This window comes from Plecotus auritus, assembly GCF_963455305.1.
Source record: "Plecotus auritus genome assembly, chromosome: 2".
Classification (NCBI taxonomy): domain Eukaryota; kingdom Metazoa; phylum Chordata; class Mammalia; order Chiroptera; family Vespertilionidae; genus Plecotus; species Plecotus auritus.
The window spans coordinates 222125463-222136182 of NC_137771.1; the positions used below are offsets into that span (position 1 = coordinate 222125463).

The 10720-nt window shown below is 47.8% G+C and overlaps 1 protein-coding gene across 2 annotated transcripts in view; it reads right to left on the reverse strand.

The window, feature by feature from the left end:
* SLC37A1 (solute carrier family 37 member 1) overlaps positions 1–6704 on the reverse strand; it is a gene marked incomplete at its 3' end in the record, with an annotated part of 54661 nt that extends 47957 nt beyond the window's left edge. Inside the window, exon 1 of one of the 2 annotated variants that reach the window (XM_080656924.1) lies at positions 6649–6704. The remainder of the gene's footprint in view (positions 1–6648) is intronic. The other variant, XM_080656921.1, reaches the window with a different exon arrangement.
* Positions 6705–10720: the final 4016 nt, after the last annotated feature.

Here is a 10720-nt window from a genome sequence, read left to right on the forward strand (position 1 = left end):
GATATTTAAAGAATTGAACAACTCTCCCTTTCCTTTCATTGATGTGTAATATTGAAATTTCTGGTGAGAATCGAGTGAACTTCCCATCCAGCTGGATTTTTAGATCCAGTATTTCAAAATCGTGACAAAGTGTGCCAGGCCAGTCGCGGGCTGCCCTCGGGCTGCTGTTGACACAGCTGTGGTCAGGGTTCCAGAGGGATAAGCCCAGGTGCCCCGACTCCGGCTGCCAACGGAGCACAGTGCCTTGGCAGGACCCTGCCTTAACCCAAACGTCCATGCTCGCTTTGCATTTGTTTGGATTTTATTGCAGTACGAGAGGAACACTAAAGGAGAGGTGCGCTCACTCTTACCAACAGGTGTTAACTGGGTGCCCAAGGAGGCCACCCTGTGCCAGCACCGAGGCCTCAGGTGAACAAGGGGTCTTTGCCTTTGAAGAGTTCATAGAGCAAAAGCCAGATGGCAATAACAGGGGGGCTGATGTGAGGGTGAGGGGAAGGGTTTATATTCATCCCCTAGGGCTGCCCTAACCAAGTGCCTCACACTGGCCAGCCAGAAAGTGCTGGCAGGGCCATGCTCCCTCCAAAGGCTCCACATCTGTCCACGCCTTTCTCTTAGCCTCTGGCGCTGCTGGCTTTCCTGGTGTTTCTTAGCTTGTAGCTGCATCACTCCAGTCCACCTCTGCGGTCACATGGTGTCTTCCTGTGTGTCTGTTCATAGCATCTTCCTTCTGTGTGTCTCCTCTCCTAAGGACACCAGTCATATTGGATTTAGGGGCCACCCTCCTCCAGTAGGGTTTCAACAGAACTAATTACGTCTGCAACTACCTTAGTTCCAAATAAGGTCCCATTCTGAGGTTCCAGGAAGGAAATAACATTTTTTTTAGGGGGGTCACTACTTAACCCAGTACTGGGCTGTTACATAAGGGGAAATGAGTGAAAAATGCATCCCCGAGCTAGCAACATCAGGAAGCTGTTAGCACCCTAAGCCTGAAGAAGGAGAGAGTTTCGGCTGCAGGGGAAACTGCTAGACAAGGGGAGGGGGCTTGGGGAGGGAATGCAGCCGCTGTGAATGCACAGCCCAGCGGGGAAGGAGCGGGAACAAACAGCCCACTCTCCTCTCCTCCAGCCTCCCACCGACCAACCAAAGGCATAGAGGCCAACAGCCCCACTGATGCCCCTCCCCTCAGATGAAGGCAGTAGACAGGTAACCAGCAATCCCAACACTGCTACACATTATAATAGAGGACACACCACGGGGTGCAAGAGGGGGTCACCTCACCCAGACTAAATGGTCACAGGAGGTCACATCTCAGCAGAAGAGGAGGAGTTGGCCAAGAGCACAATGCAAGCTGCAAGCTGGTTTGGGGAGTGGTGATGGTGCAAATAATGTGAAGAGGGGAGGAGATGATGGTTGTTGGGAGTGCAGACTCCAGAAAGGTCTAGAAGGTGAGAGAAAGGAGGCAAGGGAAAGAGAGGAGCTGAGATGACACCCAGATGTGGGGTTGGGTGGCTAAGTGGGTGGTGGAGTCTTCATGGAGAGAGGGAACATACAGAGGACACACAGACTTGGGGTGAGGCTGGGCTAGGAATTCACTTGCACTCGTTGAACATTTGGTTCCTGGGGGAATTTCTCAGTGGAGATGTTGACCAGGGCTGGATTTGTGGGTCTGGAGTCTCTGGAAGAAGCCTAGGCTGGCAAGGGAGGCCTGGCAGTGACAGCAACCGACAGCATGAGACTAGACTGAATCCCCAGGGAGGCTAATTTCAGGGCCAGGCAGGGAGGAGGGGCCAGAACCATGGATGGAGTGTGGGAAAAGCCAGGAGAGTGTGATGTCCAAGAAGCACAAGGGAGGCAGTGTTTCCAGAACGAGAGAGAGAGAGTGGGTAGCTGCAAAGAAGCCAGGTCTACTGGCTTCATCCAGAAGATAGTGGCTGATACTTCCATGAGTGTGGGGTGGCCGGCAGACGGCTGTGGGGATTGAGTGGGCGTGGGGAAGAAGAGGCAGCATGGAGCAGACAACGTTTCAGGAAAGGAGGAGAGAGAAGGGCACAGGGCTGGAGAGGGACTGGGGGAGGAGGAAGGATATGTTTAAATGTGGGGATGTTTGCGAGCATATACAGAAGTAGGGAGAACACTACAGTAAAGCCCACATACCCAATACCCAGCTGCATCTATGATCAATGCATAGCCAACTTTCTTTCCTTTCTATTTCGAACCGCTTCCTTCTCCCCAGGAATATTTTGCAGCAAATTCCAGACATCATATTTTATTTGTAAAGTTTCAATGTGGATCTCTAAAAGATGTGGTTTTAAATGTAACCACAATACCATCATCAGGGCTCCCCCAACAAGAACAATTCCATAATGGCATCCACTACCAAGCCCAGGTTCTCACTTCCCTGACTGTCCTGAAAATGTCTGGCCCTCAGTTTTGTCTTTCAGTGGGGATCCAAGCAGTCCACACGTGTATGGCTTATGTCTCCTAGGTCTCTCCTCTGTAGATTTCCTCAGCACCCCTCTCTCTCTCTCTACCCCAGCAATGTTTTGCCGTCATTGTTATAGAGGCCAGGCCATTCGTCGCGCAGTCTCCCTCCCTCTGCATTGTGCTGACTCTGTCTTCATGATTCGGTCTAACATGTTTTTCCTGAAATTGACAATGAGGTCTGGAGGCTTAATCAGATTTGGGTAGACTCAAGGCAAGCACACGGCAGCTTTCTGAAGTCTTAGATGTTCCTTGTTTAGGTTCATTAATTCATCAGAAGTCAGAATTCACAGAAGGGGTGAAACTGCTATTTTCAGTCTTTCTTTCCCTCTTTGCTAGCATACTTCTGTAAGGAGGACTCCTCATCAATTATTTAACATCAATTAGTGAATCCTGGGTAGTTTGCATAGAAAAGGCAGGATAAATGCAAGCTCCCTCTTCTGTCACTTTTCGAAATGAGCTGGTTTTCTAGTATTCTTCAAAAGTTATCCATGCATTTCTTTTGCATTTTATTGCATGCGCCAGTGGACAGAGTCACAGTTGGTGTGTTCTGACCCACTGCAGTGACGCTCCTGACTGCAGCTCATTTGCCTGTCTTTGGCCAGTGGGGGCCTCTTCTAATCATCTTGAGTCATCTGACATGACCCCGGTATATGACAGTGTCCTTGCTTTCTACTGTGACAAGATGTTGTTCTGAGCTCATTTCATACAATTCCTGCCCCAGACCTGGAATCTGCCATTTCTCCTAGGAGGCCGGCTCCTCAAGAAGTCAGAAGGGAGGACGCCAGCAGGTATGGACAGGAAAGGAGGCTGCACCTTCAAGGACACAGTCCCCTCAGAAGCAGAAAGAGAAGGAATTCAAAACACGTGAGGAGGAATGAGCCTCAGGTTGGAGAAGGGCACTCTGCAGGCAGCTCATGTTGCAGGTGGGAAGACAAGAGCTGAGAGTTCGTATCTATTTTTCCTTTGTTGCGGGAGGCAAAGTCAGTCGCTGAAAGCGACGAGAGAGGAGGTGGCCTCTGGTGTTTGAGGAAAAACGAGGATTTAGGGTAACAAGTGAGAACACTGACTAGGTTCGGCTGGAAGGAAGGAGATGGTTAATTCCTATTGGTGCCCATCTGTGTGACCGTGTGAGTGTCAGTGAGCCCAAGTGCGGAGAGAAGACAAACAGGTGGATGGGCCCAATTTGAAGGGAGGGCATTTGCCATGCCCCCACCTGCAGTGAGGAGTCACTGCTTTCCCTGGGGTTAAGAGGCAACTCTGGCACCTACTGGAAAGTTTGGTCTTTCACGCAAGAGTCACTAGAAGGAGAACCTTCTATGTGCAGAATGAGGCCCTTGCTAGGAGCTGGGGTTGTGATGAGAAGTAAGACTTTTCAGAAAGGACCTTCTGTCCAGGAGCTCAGTCTCTCCAGGGAAGAGGACTGTCAGGTGAGGAGCGTGTCCTGGGAAGGCCAAGGCGGGCCCAAGGCGGGCCATCGGGTGCTGTCTCCCTGAAGGTGCTTTGAGGATACTGGCCTTCATTCAGAGCTCGAGCAAATGCCTCGGGCTTGGAAAGCATAAAAGCATTAGCCATTATTTGACAAACAAGAAAGGTAAAATCAGAACCTGTTTACTTAATACAAAGAAATGCTGATCAAAAAGCAAGAATTCTAGCAGTGGGGGTGCTAACGGGTGAGCACGGAAGATCCCTATTTACTTAATTTAAAAAATATATATGTTTTTATTGATTTCAGAGAGAGGAAAGGAGAGGGAGAGATAGAAACATCAATGATGAGAGAATCATCGATCAGCTGCCTCCTGTCTGTGTTTTCCGATGGTCTTAGGCGACCCTGCTAGCGGTTCTCAACCTGTGGGTTGCGACCCACAGGTTGAGAACCGCTGCTGTAGAGCCTAAGACCATCGGAAAACACAGATATTTACATCACGATTCATAACAGTAGCAAAATTACAGTTATAAAGTAGCAACGAAAATAATTTTATGGCTGGGGGTCACCACAACATGAGGAACTGTATTAAAGGTCACGGCATTAGAAAGGTTGAGAACCACTGCTCTAACACCTGAGTTTGGGACACATATTGGGGAGAGAGGCTCTTGCAAGCGTCCTGAAACCAGTTGGAGGCCACTGCCTGTTTACAAGAGCGGCAGACTACCAATACAGGGCGGTGAGCAACTTTCCTTGCCGTGGACCCTCGGCACGGTTCCCAGTGGAGCCCTTTCTCGGTATGCGAGGCAAGGGGCGTGGTGGCTGAGAAAGGCCCCAGTGCCCCTGGGGAGGAACTAGAGCCCAGCTGCAGGGGCTGCTGGCTTCTCTTCCATGTAGGCCCACTGAGCGCTTTGTGAGACACTGTCCTTGTTACAAAGGTGAATCGGACAGGTCCATTCTCGGAGTTCACAATGTAATTGGAACAAGACTACAGAGAACCTCAAGCCACAGGACCTAACCGCACCCCCGTCCCCCGCCCCAGATCCTTATTTAACATGCTATCAATTTTCTGGTGTCAATGACTTTAAAACTCTTTTAGAAAAAAATAGGCATTTATTGAGTACTGTAATTTTTATGAATCCAACAACCTTTTGACTGTACTAAGGGGACTAATCCAAGGAATGAACCAGTAAAGTGAGATTACTTTCTCCTAACTGATCTTGCTTATTTAATAAATGCATATTTTTACATTTCCATTCTTGTTCAACAGGACACTTTTAGGGCCCCTGCACAGAGACCCTGTACCCAGTGCCCTAAATAAACAACACTAAGCCCACGAGCTCCAGCTCTGCCAGGAGGCGGTTGCCAGGAGCCTAGCGTGGCCCAGAGTGGATCCCGGCCCGGCCCTTCCCAGAGCCAGACCTCAGTGTGCAGGTGGCGCGGGGCCAGTCCTAGGACACCCAACACCGCTGGCCTGGTTTAACTCTGCCTGGCTCTCGCCTCGGTAGAGGGGAGGGAAATGCTTCATGCAGTAACCCTGACCACTGTACTTGGCCCATAACTGCCCAGAGGCCTGGCCTAAGAGCCAGATCCTCCTGGGGAGGAGAGAAAGACATACAGACAAGGGCTGGCAAAGGGCTTTTTGCGATGGTCCCAGAGTAGGTACCCAGAAGAGACCCCGGAAACGGTATTTTCTTAATAAAGTGATGGAGCACAATATGCTTAAGTACCACCCCTACCTCCTTCACACTTGTAGTAAACATGTCCATTCATTCTTTCGTAGAACCTTGATTGAGTCAACTCTCCTTAAAGTGAAATATTACTTTAGTCTTTTAAAACACTTTTGAAGAAGTTTTGACATCTTCACCACATAATGGTCTGAGTCATGGCAAATAAATGAAACGAAGTGCAAATAGGTATGCATTTAAAATGTTTAGGCGGATTCACACCAGAAGGCCAGTAGTGGCCATCTCTGGGAGGTGAGGCTATTGATCATCTTCACTTTCTTCTTTCTCTTACTGTATTTTTCCGATTTGCCAACGGCATTTAGTAATTTTAACAATCTGAGCCTAGACTATATGTCAGGCTCTGTACTAGCCTGGAGGTGGGGGTCAAGGCCCTGGGGAAACTTAGGGAGGCTGACCTGGAAACATGTCACAACTGTGCAGGGAGAGTGACAGAAGCACAGCAAAGCGATGGTCTGAAGGGGCTTAAGGCAATGAGGAAAGGTGTCCCCAGGGAGGTTACATCTGGGTAAGGCAGTGAAGTTGAAGGATTGTTTACCAGGTAGAGAAACATGGGAATCACATTTCAGGAAGAAGGAACAACCACACAGATAGGTGAGAGCATCCTGTACAGGCGTCCTCAAACTACTGCCCGCGGGCCACATGCTGCCGCCAAGGACATTGATCCGGCCCGCCGGGTGCCGCTGCCTGTCCTGCTTAGCAGCTGACTCGTCCCGGGCCCGCAGTGCGCATAGGAATTTGTTCATAGTTTTTTTTTTTTAAACTATAGTCCGGCCCTCCAACGGTCTGAGGGACAGTGAACTGGCCCCCTGTTTAAAAAGTTTGAGGACCCCTGCTGTAGGAAAATGATCTAAATAACTGACAATAGTTAATGGAGATGAGAAATAACCCTTTGGGGGAAAGGGGCTTATCCTCACAAATGACCAAGGAATACAAAGTAAAGGCACCATGAGACGCTGTTCTGCCCATCACATTAGCAAAGAAGAAGTTACTTACAGCAGGCGAGGGAGCAGCCGGAGTCACTCTGTTGGAGAGAGTGGGGCTGGGCCATTCTAGGAGGCAATGGGGTAGGTGGTATGTGTTTAGTTTTAATGCTCCTCCCAAGTGGTCCCATAATTCTTCAATCTATGTAACTGAATTCCAGAGCTGGATTTGAGATGTGGACACGGACCTATGCCCTCAGATGTTCACAATGATTCTGTTCATTCATTCCTTTATTTGGGGGAGTGGTTTGCACAGGTGTTCCACTGCATTACTTTGCTACATTACTGACATAAGTGAACCTGTATTCTTCTGTATGCATCAAGTATTATATTACAGTTATAGAGCACCTGGTTTTCCTAGAGCATTTTTACCCACTTTATCTTATTTGATCCTCATGATGTTCCTGCAGGTTGGGTAGGGGCCTTATTCTGAGAGAAGAGTGTACATGTCACTCAGCTTGCAGCCTCCGCCCCTGTCCCTTCCCTGATCCATCCGTAGGCCCTGGAAGGTGCAGCCCCTTGCGCCATGGGGTCTCTCACCACCACCACTGGCCAGAGCAAGGCCATCTGTAATATCAAAAGTAGACCCAACCTTCCACATCCACTAGTAGGGAAGAGTGACATCCATTTTAGAAGGAGGAACTAACATGTAGCCACAAGGTATCACAGTTTGGCTAATTTTTTTTTTTTTAAACAGAATCTGCCACAAATGGGTCTGAAATGTTTTTTCTCATTTCCTCATAGCCTCCTCCCCCTCCCACCCCCAAATATGACCTTATGACCTAGGGACACAGCACATCCAGCTGTAGTTATTAAACTGATGTATTGAGAGAGTCCTTGGAAAATGGAATCTGGTTCAAGAAAAATAAAAAAATAAAAAGATAATAAAGAGTTAAAAATTGATGTACTTTGCTTTTTTTTTCTTCTTTCCCAAGTGTTGCATAAAGCACAGCTGTGTGGCAAAATAGATGTAACATTCAATGTGAGAAGCATATGTTGATTGAGCACTTACTATATGCTGCGTACTATGCTATGTGGTGGGGGAGGGGAGCAGAGATGAGTCACTACCCTTGAGTTGCTGCCCAACATGAACTTCTGGTCTGTGGGATTTCCTGACAGCTTATCTCCACCCTGGCTGACTCCACTAACTCGGCTGCCCCACTGGTTGTGGGGCATTGCTGAATAATCTTCCTTTCTGGGCGGAAAAGAATTTGTTTTCCTCTCTTGATGACAGTATCTTCAATATCCTAAGGTGTGGATGTATCTGTTTATTTCCTCCTCGTTGGTTACTATTTTTACAAGAGACAGAACCTCAAACGCTTAAATACTTACTAACACTTAAGAATCTGCACGTTGATGTATTTTTTTAAGAAACTTCAGTCTCTTCCCACCCTCCTGTATATTAGTGCTAATGCGTATGCATTAAGCATAATCTGTTCATCACAGACTAACTTCTGGTGGCCACTAACAGTTATTGACCGGACCATCTTTAGCAGTTAGATCCTGGTCAGAAAGAAATAATGATTGAAAATGAGTCAAAAGTTCCCCAAAGACCTATTGATAGACAAAAGGTGCTTAGCCTACCCTATGAGTGACAACAGTATAATCAGTAAAATAATAGCTAACATCCACTAAGTGCTTTACTGCAAGCTAGGCACTGTGCTGAGCTCATTATAAACATCTTATTTAGACCTTGCAACAGCCCCAAGGGGGCAGTTCATATTGCCTCCATGTTACAGATGGGTGAATTGGCTTTAGAAAGAAGCAAACAGCTAGGATTACAACCCTGGTTCTGACGCCTACCCACTAATAGCCATAAAAACTATTTTAAAAAAAGAAGTTGCAATTTCTGTCTTTTTGTTATCTATCTATCTATCTATCTATCTATCTATCTATCTATGTGTGTGTGTGTGTGTGTGTGTATGTTTATATATGTGCATGTACATAATAGTTAACCTTGCAATACAAATATTTTAATAGCCTCACATTTCCATAGCTAAGAGGGGCCTGAATTCATTTTGTTGAAAGTCCCTGCTTTTTATCTGGGCGGTGGCTAGACGCTTAAATAAAAAACAAAACACCCTGTTTGCATTCTTCTGGTTCCCCTCGGTTCCTAAGGCCTTTTCTCTGTGTTGTCCTGGGCAGCCCAGAAGAAAGGCGCAGCCAGTTGTCATGGCAACTGCCAGGCTGCCGGGCCCCCAGCCTGGAGGTAGGTCATAGAGGTGGGTCATAAAAGTGTGGCAGATCGGAAGGGGACCCCCGGGAGGGCTTCCCAGACAGCGTCTCTCCCTGGGGCAATGCCATGCGGAAGGCCTGGGTGGAGAGGGCCGCGGCCAGCCAGGACGGAGCTTTCTTCACTCTCCTGTTTGACTAGGCGGGGAGTTCGGTAGAGAGAGGCGGTGTCTCTCACTTACATGTGAGAAAGGCAGGAAGATACCTTCTCGCGGGGGAAAGGGAGCGCGGAGGAGGAACCGCAGGCAGCTTCCTCTCCACTCACCTGAGGCCCTGCTGCCGGGACCTGCCCTTCTCCATTAAGGGCGGCACCTGTGCCAGTGCCCCCCTGGGCATGATGGGAAATCCCTCCTGGGGGATGACGGGAAGCCCGTCCTGGTGAATGATGGGAAATATTGGCTAGGAGACCCCTGCCAGTGGATTATGGGAAGCCCCTGCTGGTGGGTTATGGGAAGTGCCTCCCTGACAAGGTTTGGAAGAGGCAGAAAAGGATGCCCTTCCCTTTGTGCCTCGCATCCACCCTTAGAAAAGAGGAAGATGAGTTAAGCGTCTTTTGAGGGCCTTCAGAATTGGAACCAGCTGCTTCTGTGATCACCAAGCGCTCCTGAGACACCCAGGGGATGGGAGTTGGGGGGTGTGGGGTATCAGGATCAACTGCTCTTCCTAGGACTCCCCAGGCGCCATGGAAGAGAGCAGGTACGGCTGTGCCTGACCTGCGCTGGGAGCAGCCTCTTTCTGGAAGGAGGAGTTAGGATTTTGTCCAGTGGCTGCTGCCGGGAGCTAGAGGCAGTCCTGTTGTTTATTCCATCTTGCCTTATTTGGACAATTGCTAAACCTGGAGTGTAGTGAAACTACTGTATTGAAAGATGTTTTTTGGGGGTGGGGGCAGGGGGGAAACTCTGTCCAGTTTGCATGCGTGGGACATAAATCAAATTGTAAATTTTAGGATTCCCTAGCACTATGGCTAGGCACCCAGCTGCTAATGATGTGATCTAGAACGGGGTTTGCTCAAGCCACTTTCTGTTTTTTTGTCTTTTCAATCTAAGACTTATTGAGCCCGTGCTTCTCCGCTTCCTAAGTGGTTTAAGGCCACTCCCAGAAAATCAGAGTGATTCACTTAAATCGGAGGTCTGGGAGGCAGTAGAGGGTAGTGATTGACAGTAATGGCTCTTAAGGCAGAATACTTGGTTTGAGTCCCACTAGCTGAGTAATCTTGAGCAATAATTTCATTTCTCTGAGGTTGCCTTTCCTTAGCTGTACAATGGGGAAATGACCATGAGGATTTAGTGAGATAATTCATATAAAACTCTTAAAGCATTACCAGCACAGTCAGAACTTAGCAAATAGTTACTGTCATTGTTAGAGCAAATTTGAAAGTTACATTTCTGACAATTATTTTTATATGCAAAAAACTAACATTTATTTGTATATTCTTGATTAGCATTCCAGATTTCTAACACTTAAAATATTTTTGATGTTTTTATTTTAATGACATGCTCAATTGTAATAAATGTGTGTGTGGAGGTTCGGTATCCTATCAGGGCACATGCCCGGGTTTCGGGCTCAATCCCCAGTAGGGGTGTGTGTAGGAGGCAGCTGATCAATGATTCTCTCTCATCATTGATGTTTCTATCCCTCTCTTCCTTTCTCTCACACTCTCTGAAATCAATAAAAACATATTTAAAAAAAAACAACCCACCTCGACCATATTTCACTGGCTTAGTTGAGCATCTACGGTGTGAAACCACTTTTCTAGGTGCATGGGGAGACAAATATAAGGGTGGCATGGCTTCTGAGTATCCAGAAATCAGATACCCACACAGATGACTATTACAGGAGACAGAACTTCTCTT